The sequence below is a fragment of the Buteo buteo genome, chromosome 22, assembly GCF_964188355.1.
Source record: "Buteo buteo chromosome 22, bButBut1.hap1.1, whole genome shotgun sequence".
Lineage (NCBI taxonomy): Eukaryota > Metazoa > Chordata > Aves > Accipitriformes > Accipitridae > Buteo > Buteo buteo.
In genome coordinates this window covers 23,825,934-23,838,928 of record NC_134192.1, presented here as the reverse complement: position 1 = coordinate 23,838,928, position 12,995 = coordinate 23,825,934, and the positions used below count along the sequence as shown (strand labels likewise).

Below are 12,995 nucleotides of genomic sequence, written 5' to 3'. Positions count from 1 at the left end.
AAAAATAAAACTGCTATGGAGAGCCTCTGGCAGAAGCTAACTCATTCTTATTAAAATCAAATATAAAAATGAATATTTATACACATAAATCAAAGCACAAGCTATATTAATCACCAACCAGTCAAATCCCTTTTTTTCAGGGATTTTCTCTGGCTTTGGCAGATGTCCTTTCACCAGCAATCCAGTGCAAACCCAGGATGGCCATTGCTCTCTGAGCAGGCAGCAGAGCACAGGGCTGCCTTCCCTGCATGATCCTCAGGTTGCGGCTGCAATGACAGTGCTCTGCAGCACCTGGATTTTCAGCTGCTTTATTTTTCTACAGCTTTCCGTCACTTAGAGAAGAGGTGAGAGGAACGGCATGCTGCCGGCAGAGCTGGTGTTGGACTAGCCGCAAACCCTGCCTGTTGAGCAGAAACCAATGCAGCATCACTGCCTTTATTTCCCTGCCTTCATGTATCGACTCTAGGCATGAGATCATCATCCACGACAAGGTTGGGAGCTGTGGTACGTGTTCGTGTGGCTCTGAACATATCGGTTTGCTATTCTCCGTGGTGCTGAGACCTCGTGAAGAGACACCCCTGCCCTGGAACACGGATGAATTTGGCTTAACCACCATCGTGCCTGGAGAACAATAGAGGAGGGTTAGTACAAAGGTAATCAGCATCAAACCTGGGTATCCCAGGAAACACCAACACAAACACTAATTGAGGATAGCCCAGTCCAGCTAGATATAGTGCTGCTTTTCATGCCAGAGGACATATTTTCTTTGCTCAGAATAATTTTTTTACTCATGGATAATCTGTGTTAGTTTATGGGACACCCAGAAGAGTTGAGGATTACACCCTGTCATCTGCTCCATCTCAAAGCATGTATTTGAGGAAGTGTCTGGGACTCCTCTTCCACACAGGGTATCAATTTTTCCAGACAGCTGAAGTTAATAGCTACCATGATTCAAGCACATAATTCTTGTGAAACCAGCTCTGGGGATGTTGCCTAGCAAAACAAATTCTGTCAGCATAGCCCCGTGCTCTGACGTGTTACTGAATACGCAACACTATATATAAAACCCAGGAAGCAATCCAAGGGAAACGGCACATTTTAGTTCTGCTGCAGACCATCCACAGAATACAGTGATGCAGAAAACTATTCCTGGCTGCTTTTTCCAGCAAATGTAAGTATTTTTGCTTTTAAACTAAGTAAAAGCTAATATCACTTCATTACAGTCAGGATATTCAGTGGTAATCTGGGTTTCAAATTTTTCTCCTCTTCTGTGTATTCTTTGACACAATTCCAGGAGGAATTCTGAAAGGAAGTATTTGTTTAAGAATAGGAGATATTTTTGTGTGCCTCTCAGATTACAATGGCATACCAATAACAAATGAAAAATTATTATTAACTGGAATTTACAAATGTAAAGTGTCTCAGAAGAGCAATTTCTGTGGAGATAAAAAACAATACCGCTGGAAACACAAAGTGCTAGTTCAGGAAACCTCCCATGAGCTTGAACTGAGGTTTCATCTGAATAAGGATTAAACAAAAACTGTCTAAGTGTAACTGTCCATGTGCAGCAATCCTCTTGCGGATGACCTGTAAAGAATACCACAAGAGGCTGCTTTGAAAAACTGTAAATAAATAGATGAATTGGCTCAGGTTGCCTTCTACACCAATTCTGGCAGGATGGGAGCAGCTGTTCTGGAAACAGCCCCCCATTCCCGTTCCCACCTGGCCCCATCCCAGGCACGATCCCATCCATCCCTACCTCGGTCCAGGCAGAGGGAAGGGTCTGCTGAGGGAGAGCACCTCCTCTCCGTTCCCCGAGGTCCTTCGCAGGCTGGCAAGATTTCCCAGCGAGAGCGAAGCTGCTGGGTTGGATGTGGAGGAGGATGTCGGCAGCGGGAGCTCGGGAGAACCGTGCTGGCAGCCACCTTCTCCAAAGGAGGAGCCTGTGCCTTCAGACCTTGCCTTGTGCACTCTTCGTACGTCTGTTCTTTATCTAATGACTCCTTACTCTTACATACCTAAAAGCTATGTCTGACTAGTGTTGTGTCCAGGACTGATCTCTGGCATCAAGCACGGCTAGAGCAACGAGGACCATGTCCTCAAGACTATGAAGAACTGAGCTCCAGCACCCGGGAACATCTCCCAGCTCTGCTTAATTTACTAGAGCAGATGTATCCAAACAGCATTTGGAGCAAGTATGGAAAACCAGGATGCCCTTTTCCCTAGCAAACATCTGCAACTGCCTGTGTTGTGATCCATGAGCCTTTTCCTGATCCCTGCCCCTTGGCCCAGCGTGTCAGCTGTTTTCCTACACTGTGACCAGATTCCTTAGGTGGTACAAAAGGTGTTTCCGCCTCCGGACAACCTGTAGCCTGCTGGTTGGGACACCCATGAAAGATAAACACCTAAATCCCCTGCGGCGAAGGAGGAAATCAAACCTCGTTCTGCCACATTCTGGATGACAGTTTTAACCACTAAATCATAGTGTGAAAGGGGGGGAGGGAGGCAGGAGGGAGCCACGGCAATGATCCAATCTCCTGGGGCAGCCGTGGCTTGAAAGGAAGGACACCGCTGACACAGCTCTAACGAGAAGTGGGAAGGCATCTTCTATCCAGTTCCTTTCCACAGTACATTGCAATGTAATGCAAAATGCTGGCAGCATTATGTAAACTACCGACATTTTCAAGAAGGGAAGACGTGAAAAACACGCTGAGCTCCTTAGCGTCTGGACTGGCTGCTTCTGGGCATCTCCTCCGGCTGTACCGGGTGCTCAGCTTCCTTTTCTACCACTCGTCATTAGAAGAGGCTATGGGCTCATCACCAGGTCCTGGGGTGTAAGGTAGGACCCAGTGCCCAGAAGCTCAGAGTTAAAACGCTCCACATGGACAAGATAAAGCTCTGCTGTAAATGCAGCCATCGGTGTCTTCTTCCTTTCAAACTTCTTCAGTGAAAAAAAAGGATGGAGGAAATATATGAATGAGCCCGGCTCACTGCAGAAGCATGGTTTTATCCACATGGCAAACTTCTGTTTGATTCAGTTTGTTTTCCAATGAAATTTTGACATTCTCCAGAGATGTAAAATCCCAAAGTTAATGAACTGCACATTTTGCTTACTCATTCAGCCACTCAAACCAGCTTAGATTTGTTTACTACCCCTCATCTGGGGATCACAGCCTTGAATTTAGCTGAAGTCCTGTGGCCATGCATGTTGGTCTTCAGTGCACAGCAGCCTGGGCCAGGTTACGTGTACTTTCCAGCAAACAACAATTCACAACAGTAATCGGTTGTCATAAAATGAGCAAAGATCTTTATCAAGGCATATAATTTGTCTCCTCAGAGATGTACTTAATGAAAATATACATGGAAATAGGTTGCAATAAAAAAAAATGATAGAATATTCTTGCTGTACCTTTCCAAAGAAGGAGTAACTTGCTTGAGTAACAAGATAAATCAGTATTCAACTGTATATATCACAGCTTGGTTCTCCTCCACTTCTAGCTAGTGAGTTGTATGAGCTTTCACATTGTGGATTCAGATAGTTTTGTTCCAATAGATCTTCATTTCATTGGTGCTCTGTATCGAAACAAGTGGTCAAACCAACTCTCAGACATCAATGCTCAGAGATTAACCCTCCTCTTCACCCCCTACCGCACCCTCAGCAGTGAAGCAAAGCCACTTCTTGGCAAGTTAGCATACACTAAAGGGGCTGCACCAGGACTAGTGGCAAAGCCCCTTGACTTAATGGAAAGAGCATAGACCATTGATTTCAGAAAGATTTTGCTTTTGCCAGAAAATGCAGAATCATTTTTCTAGCTAATCATTGTGGCAAACCAGGACAAGATGAACTGTACCACTGTTCAGCTGAAATACAGGAATAAATTTTTCCTACCTCTTCCCTAAAGGATTCCATTAACAAGTTGGCTCAGGTATTAAAAAAAAAAAAAAAAAGAGAAAAGGTGCATGCGAGTCTTGGATGAGTCAAGTTCGTACAAATCAAGTCTCAACAAGTAATGGGAATCCCACTCTTAAAAAAGTTGGCTTGGTACCTTTCATAGGAATCACTCAGAATTATAATATTGCAATCATCTCATCAAAAGAAAAAACAGGCAAGGACTAAAGCAACCACCCAGACCTGTTCGGTAGCTGTACTGGAAAAGCTCTGTAGTACATGCTCCAAGGTATCCCGTTAGAAATACTGAGAATTCACATAAGGAGAGAAGTGCTGAAACAATGTCATTGTTACATTTAGCTAAATCTCTGATCCCCTCAGTCTCCTTGAAATATCTTCAGCAACTGATACCTTTCTTGAACCATTGGCCTCAAAACTGGCCGCATACTTCAGTGAAGACCTAACTTCTCCTGAGCGAAACCAAAGACTCATCCCAAGTGGTTACAGACATTTCTCCTGTTTATGCATCGCAAGATGGCATCTGCCTTTCCCGACACAACTGTCGCTGACTCCAGCTCCGGGTGTTGCCATCCGCAGGCTGCACAGATACTTGTGCCAACACTGCTGCCTACCGCAGCCATCCTCCTCCCCTGGCTTGCTCCTTCCTCCTGCCCACACGTTCGTTTTTCCTCCCGCTCACTGCTATGCAGGGACCGGCTTTTGTATGGGTCTGAAATTATACTTGTAGATTTGTGATAGCTGACTTAATAAGCAAATTTAATAAGCATGCACTCTATTCCTTATCGTAGTTAATGAAAATGCACAAAATGTCAGATCTCTGCAGAACCCCATCTGATAGATACATCATTACTCTAATTTCTGATAACTAGCCTTTTCTTAGTTTCCCACCCGGCTATGCATGACTTAATCATAGTTTTGTCTAGTCCACATTTCCTTGGCTTGCTCCTCTGTAAGAATGTCTCATGAAACAACACTGAAAGTCGTAGTCAAATTCAAGACATATGACACTTTCTGGTTCTCTCCTCATCTGTGAGATCTATTATCCTGTTACAGAAGGAAGCTGGGCTCAGTAAATTTGCTATATCTGTGAGAAATCCACATTGTTCCTTCTTACAATCTATACCATTTAGATAACAATTTGCTTGCTTATTTTAGTAGTTTTCTGGGAACTGAAGCTTACAATTTTCTGGCTTCTCTTGCCCTACTCCTCCCTTTTAAGGACAGGCCACGTCGTTACTATTTCAAGTTTTCTGGAACTTCTACCATTTGTCCTGTAAAATTTCTCAGTGATAACCATGAATATCTCTGCAATTGCTTCAGCCAGTTTCTAAGTGTGCTTGGATAAATTACTTGAAGCTCAGAATTTTGAAACCACAGAATTTATCTAAGCAACATCTATCTTGTTCTTCCTTTAGTTTCTTCTCCAGGAACCTTACTGGAGGTCTTCTGTTGCTAGCTCTCGCTGTGGCACATGTCCAGCCATAAGCGTGCCTTTCAGAGAAAAAGAATTGCTGTCTTCTGATTTTGGCACCAACAGTTGGTTGGTAGTGCAAACTTTGCAGGTAGCAGATTCATTCCCCAGTCTTCCTTTGTCTGAAAATGGATTTATGGAGTGTTTCCTCCTTAACTGTACATCACTTCTTCACTGCACTTCATCTTGTGTCTTGATCTTTCCAATAGAATTCTTATACATTTATGCTATTCTTTTATACTAATCTTCATCATATAATCCTCACTCCGTTTTTTGTAAACTTCTTTCTTGCTTTTGAGATCATAGGAAACTAGTGGTTTAACCAAATTAGCCTTTTACTCTTTGTAACTTTATCCCACACAAGGATAATTCGCACTTATGCCCTTTTGAAGCAATATTACACAAATTACACTAAGCCCTAAAAATATCTGGGCACTTTATAAACTTCATTCCTGCTTAAGATATGACTGTGTAAATACGAGGTCAGATCCTGAGCTGTTAGTCATCTTCAACCAATTCTTTATGTCACGCAAAGCTGTAGTTGAAGTTGATGGGTACTTTGCATGTATAGGAAATGAGTAGAGCCTTGGGGTGCAGCCCCGACTTATTAGATTACTTCAGCATGTTGATACGAAACAACCATGAAGAGTTACAAAGCCAATTTAATCTCACAGATGCAAAATACTCCACTGGAAGCTGCCCACTGAGTTGTGAAGGACCCCCAGGCAGAAGTGGATCATCCAGCTACCTCTTTCTGCTGAATTTAAGGCAAAGGGACTGTTCGCAACCTTTTATAGGAGATAATGGTCAGATCAAGGACTCCCACTGGCAGCCTATGGGAACTGGCTGTTTTAGTAAATTTCATTGTTTCAAATGTTGCCTAAATGCAGCAGTGTGCCATTCGTGATGGCTGATTCTGTCGAGCAACGTTACCTAACAGTTGGACGATGCAGTTTTCCCTCTTGCTCGCACACCTTAGTGAACTGAGGCTTGTATCAGGCCTGTCGAGAGAAACTCAACCCCAAAGCACACCACTGCTGCAGAAGATTGCAGGCAACCAGTGGTGGGTAGAGTACGAAAGGACTCCAGGCACCCAGAAGCACCAGGAGCAACGGATGTGGTCCTCCTCCAAATGCCTTCATCCCAAGGCTCGTTTGTGTGACTTCCCACAGGTCTATAAATTTTCCCTCAAATTCCAGGTCAGACCTCACAACTGGTTCATAAACATCCAACTGGATGCATTAGGAGATTCAACTAATAAACAAACTGGAAACATAACAGTATAGCTTTCTCAGGGGAAAATTTGAGTTGTATCTAATTATAGCTTTGTTAAGCCCAAGGAGTAAAATGCCAGTGGTTGCCAAGAGACACACCACTGGTGGGGCAGCAAGTTGGTTTCAGGCTTTGTTAACGGTACTTAAGAAAAAGAAACTTGAACAATACGTTTTAGCAATAATGCTTGAAATGGCTCTTGGCTTTTAGTTTACTCCCAAAGAAATGTAGATATAAAATCAGAACATGATGAAACATTTTAAATGGTGCCGTAGCTGGGGCTGGGCACCAGCTGGACCAGCTTCCAGCCATGCAGCAGCCGGCATGGCCCTGGGAAGCTCAGAGCTGAAAGCTCACAGGCACGGGGAGCTCCAGAGCACACGGGGATGCTGTCACCAACCGCACACCGAACCAGAGACCACATCCCTTCTCAGCAAAACTTAAAAAACCCAATGGGCTCCTGCAGCCAGCAGCTGTGTGCTTGTGAAGCTGTAGCAGCGGGGACTGCTGAGCCCACCTTTTCCCTGGTAGCCCAGCATCTGTAATTTATTGCCATTTCCCACACTGTGCCTGGGCATTCAATTTTGTTTAGAAGCTAGAGACCGCATACGAATGTGTAAGAAGAGTTGCACTAACGATAGGAAAAGGAAATGAAATGGGTATTTGTATGGTAATTCTCAACTACTGATTCAACTGGGACATTTCATGGATAGCATTCACTTTAGTTTATTACTTTGTTTCCCAGAATGAGTAATAAATATCTCATTTACTCTTCTACACAGCACAACTGGAAATCTTTTTCTTGCTGCGACACTAGAGAATGGATTCTTCATTCTTGTGTTGACCCACAAAGGCAGACAGACAAAAACTTGCATAATGAAAGTAGCTCTATTCTGACTTCAGTTTTTCCAATATTAGTCAAGAGTCATTCCAGTACCCTGCAACGACTCCTGTGTTAACTATAGTAAAATGCTATCACCTGGGTTTACATGCAATTTATTTAATAATTGACGCAGCCTGAGGATTTCACATGCTGAGTGCTTCTGAAGCTGGGTAACCAACCAATGCCATATTAATGCTGGAGTGTGCAGGATGGCAGCATGTGTCTGTACAAATGCAGGTACATAATAATTTGTCTGGAATCTATCCAACTAATTGTACATTTAATCGTCCTTTTTTATATGTATTCTAGGTATGCTTCCCTAACAAGCATTTCTATGGAGAGAGACCACATGAAAGATCTTAGAAGATACCTGGTACTAAAATATATCCAATACCTTGTCCTGTCTTCTTCAAATGCCATCAGCACTTTTCTGGGCTTGCTGGGCAGTTTGTACACGATAATCATCCTGCAGTCTGCAAAGGTTTCATCCAAGTCCACTGTGGTTCTCATTTCGAGCCTCGCAAAGGCAGACATCCTGGTTTCTGTTAGCATTGTTTCTGCGATGGTTCTTTGGGCCTTTGAAGTTAGCATCTCCTCTACAGCGTTCACATCAGCTCTGCTGCAGAACCTCCTTACTGCAAACGCGCACGTCAGCTGCTTGCTGCTGAGCTGCGTCGCCGTCGAGGCTTACTTGATAACCTTCTTCCCCACAGACTCTCGCCATTTGCGGACGGTGAAAAATGCCAGACTGACATCCAGGATCATCTGGATCCTGGTGACTGCAGAGTGCGCCCTGTTCCAGACGGATGTCCTCCTGAAGGCCAGCAGCACTTCTGCTCCCACCCGCAGCCCTTGGGTTGTGTTGTTTCATTTCTCCAGCACGGCCGCAGCCCTTCTCAGGTCCCTCAGTTACTTCCTGGGGATTCTTTTAAGGATTGCCAATGTATACATCTACTACAAAATATTTTTTAGCGTGTCTAACAGATCTACGCTAAAAATGAAGTAGCACGTATTCCCAGGGGAAGCTGCGCTGTGTCACCAAACAGAAGACACTTCGACACAAATTCAAACTATTGGTTTGAAAATTGTTCAATAACCAAGGACCAAAGCTCATGTTTTGGCACACCATTGAGTTTAAACCTTCCTGTTTTCTGATGCTGTTTAGCCTTGGTTATTATGAGGAGCTTGGGGCTGAGGAGCCCCTTGGCACTGAAACCCAACGAAGCTGGGCTGTGGGTGCTTGTGTTGACAGCCTTAGAGCACCGCGGGCTTGCTTTGATTGTTTGCAGTCTACAGTTTATTCACCGTGCAGGTGAAACAAATGACATTTCACGAACGGTTGTAAAAACTAAAGCAACCCAAATATTTTTTTATATAAAAAGGGTGCTTAGAGGCTTACTCAGGGATCCGCTGAGCCAAGAGCTGTACAGTTGTACACTAAAGACATGATCTATGTCCTAAAATATCTCTAACCCAGGTGACCCATCAGAATCAGCAGGTAGGATCGAGAAACAAGGTGAGCACCAAGCTGACCTAGCCTAGCTGGGCTTGTCCCGCAGGTGGCATCAGCCCCTCCACGAGAGTCCCCAGGACAGAGCGGGGCTGAGCTGCCACATCTCGGTACACGCCTGGAGCTATTCTTGGGAGGTTGCTACAGTAAAGTAGTAAATAGCTTCTCACATCCTCCTTCAGAAACAAACAGGAGGTGGAAAGCCAGAATGCAGTCGTTTGCTGCAGCCCTACGAGGGCGGGGAGGGAGTTTCAGAAAACCCCTGTGTTGAAGGCTCCATGTGCTGTACCCAGAGGGATCACCAGCGATTTCGGTGGCCATGGTTTCAGAGGCAGGGAAGGATGCGCTGGGGTTTGCAGTGCTATTCCGGCTCCCTTGGCAGTGATGCTGTGGGTACCAGGGCCATGGATGTTCCTCTGACCGCACTCGGGCTCGGGTGGATGTATAACAGAGCTACTACCCAGCTGGTGATTCCCAGGGTCTCCTCAAAGCGCTGGATGGTTATCAGCAAAACATAAAGTACTCCAGATACCTCAGACACTCCCCAACACACAAGTGGATGTAGGCACTTCTGATTACTTTTGCACTTTGCAAGGGGGATGGCCTCCAGCTTCAATTAAAGACTGCGGTTTTGAGAAACTGAACTTCTGTGATAAGGTGGAAAGAAAAATGAAATAAGCCAAACCCCAAGTATTAATAGCCAAAATGCTACATACAACCTCCCTCCGTTATGCTTCCAGACCTTCAATACATCTTGCCAGCCCAAACACAGCAATAAGCCTCTGCCCACCTGAGAAGAAGAAGGATATGGGGCACAAAACCCAAGCGTGATGAATTTCAGCTCTAACCTTCCCTCCTTCAGGTTGCAGTAGGTCCTCACACTCAAACTGGTACCAGCGAATGCCTGACATGCCCTGCTGGTAGCAGTTACTTGGCACTTAGACTATTAGAGCTGAAAATTGGAGCTGCGAGCACTTTCCCGAGTGGCCTGTAGTCCAAGGTGAGCAGGGGCACAAGAGCTGTCAACTGAAGGTCAGACTTCACAAACCCAAGACAAACAGCAAGTGCGGAGGAGTTTCCTGCTCTTTGCTATGCTTACCAGCCAGTTTCTAAATTTCGCAATCATGCTTTTTCTAGTTGGTGTCAGAAGTGATTTTTTTCCTCCTTCAGGGAGATAAACTTGCCCGAAAGGCAACACCCAGAAAGGGGCAGTGAAACTAGGTGCACCCGTCTTGCTGCCGGGGCAGGAGGCGGCTGGCAGCAGGACTGTCTCCTTCCAGCCAGACTAAATGAAGCAAAATAGGGGTTTTTTGCATGTCAGATAAAGTCAGCTCAGTTTTAATGAAAGGTAAATATCCTGGCCCAATGAGCATGCATCTTACATTGGGATCTTTGAGATTACTAAAGTGCATTTTTTCTGACAAGGACACTAAATGAAAACCTTTTTTATGTGACTATACCCTGCCTAGCATCTCCAGAGTAATTTCAGAGACCCTCCCCTCTTCCTTTCCACCTTCTCTTTGTGTTCCTTCATGACACTCTCTGAGAAAAGCCTGAATTTTGCTTCTACATCAAAAATCAAGCAATAATAATGCAGAGGTACTTGGCTGGTTCTATGAGATGAAAATAGTGAGCTCTTACTTACAACTGCTAAAATCTTTAAAAATATTCTAATCCCTTTGGCTGCAGTAATACACTTAAAAAAATTATGAATAGTGTTATTATCAGAATTCACAGAAGTAATCTGCCTAGAGTGGAGTTATTTACGATGAATATTGGCAGCGTCAGAGATGCTGTGGACACTGGTGGGCCAGAAGCCAGGGAAGAGTGCTTGACATCGTTGTTTCTCAGAAGACTGAAAGGAAACACTGGTAAGGGCTGGGTATCCAGTAAAAGCAGAACAGAATTTCATCAAGTCACTTAAAAAAACTCGGATGCATGTTGCCTAACAAAGCCGATTCCTTCTGCAGGAAGGACGTCTTAGTACTTTGATGCACTGTGATACACTGTTCTTATTCTGGAAGCCTGAAGTGCCCCTTTCAGGACAGACAAACTGCTACTTGAAGTGCTGTAATTAATAAAACTTTGTTTTGTTAAAGCGTGTGCATTATTTATTACAAATTTATATTTTTTCTGAGGATCTGCTGCACTTTTGCCCCCTCCTACAGAAGCCGATGCAGATGGCTGAGTGTTGACCAGGGGACCGGAGCCGTGTTTGGTACACAAGGCTTACAGGATTTTTAATCTTTGAATTCACCACTTGGCTCATGAATTTTTTCTGCCTGATTATATCTTACAAGTGCCTCTGCCCTCAAGACAATCCTTTTCTTAAGAGATTAATGAAAGCAAACACTGAGTGTGACTTGGCTTAAACAGCAAGCATGCAAAAAGAAGACAGCCTATAGAAAAATCCAGCAGGTATTTACTTGTATCTGGAAATCAGGATCCCAGGTACCACGGTGAAATACTTGAAAGTGCTGATAAGAGTCAGGAATTGGGACTTTTGCTTGGTGACTAGGAGCCTGGTGGGCCAGAACGTGGTGAGCCTCACAGCCCCCCCAGCTGGGGAGCTCTCCTGTGTTTCAGGCTTGCAGCTCCATTGGGAACTGGGCAGTGTTCCTACATCTTCACTACAAAATAGAAGAAGACACATTTAGGCAATGAGTTTGTCTTACTGTCTTATGCCAGGACATGTCTTTCAGCTGGCTGTGAGGTCAAGCTTTAAATAACACCATCCACTTTTTTCTGTTGGCTTTTGGGCACCAAAGAAATTGTTATTCTAACATTCAGCAACATACAAAATTCACATGCTCTGGAAAAAGTGAATCATTTAATACAAGACATGCCACAAAATGATGACTAAACAGAGCTGAGACTCTCACACTGTGCAAAATAAGAGTTCAGAAATTTCTTCTCCCTCCCAAGTGACTCATTTCCATAGTATGAATGAGCATTTTACTGATCTGAAGTAAGCTAGCAACCAAAATTATGTTAGCTGATGTTAATACTATAGAACTCTCCATCAAAAGCAAAGGAATCAATGATGGTTATCAGCTTAGTCCAGCCAGACTAAACTTGCTTTGAATCCCAGAATATTGTGTTGGGTACTTCTTCACAACAGTTTTTATTTTCTGGGAAGTCATTGATGGAGATCTATTATAAAAATACTAATAAAACTGAGTTATCTGTAGAGCCTGCCAGGAAACAACTTGGCTGTTTCCAGAACCGGGTGACCTGTTATCCTGCTGTCTGCTCTTGTACGTATTAAGAACCAACAAACTCTTTAGTGATCTTTCCTATTCAAAACCTGAGCAATATACACATAGAGACAAGTAATCCCACAGCTCTGAGATTTTTTTTCAGCATCTCCTAACTACACACTCCTCTGAAAGGCAAATGAATGCCCCAAACAGTCTTCAACAATAAAAACATATATAATAAAGAAAAAAACCAAAAGCCTAGGGACTGTCCCCATTCTGCAAAAGTAACCATGGACCCCACAACCATGGCTGCTCCTGTTGCTTTGATTGCTGCATCTCCACCTTGATGGATTTGCAAGAAAAATCCCAGGGAAGGTGAAGAACAGCCTAGTGGGGACTTTCTCATCTGTGTTGAAGTTGGAGCCCCGATTTGTCTCTGATTTCAGTGATTGCGGATCAGGTCTGGAACGGAGCTTAAAACTTCCCCCATCTGGCATGGCCTGATGAACAGAGGTTCCCACGTTGCATCATACGCTCACCAAAGCTAAGACAGGCATAAAATAAAATGTTGGGTGTTGGATTCACTCAGCTGAGATCTACAGATAAGAAGATTATCACAGCCAAAGTTGGCTAGTTTTTTATTAGTGAACATTTAGACCACATTTGACTCCTTAGGGTGGCAAAGAGGGACACAGAGAAAACCCAAATGACAGAGAAATGTTGCTGCACGCTTGTATCTCCTGTCCTAA

At 44.0% G+C, this 12,995-nt stretch overlaps 1 long non-coding RNA gene across 1 annotated transcript; it reads left to right on the top strand.

Moving 5' to 3' along the window:
• The first annotated feature begins 1,062 nt into the window (after positions 1-1,062).
• LOC142043126 (uncharacterized) lies at positions 1,063-11,106 on the top strand. The gene is made up of 3 exons (XR_012653950.1): positions 1,063-1,171; positions 7,846-7,909; positions 8,250-11,106. It is a non-coding gene; the product is annotated as an uncharacterized LOC142043126 (long non-coding RNA).
• The last annotated feature ends 1,889 nt before the right edge of the window (positions 11,107-12,995 follow it).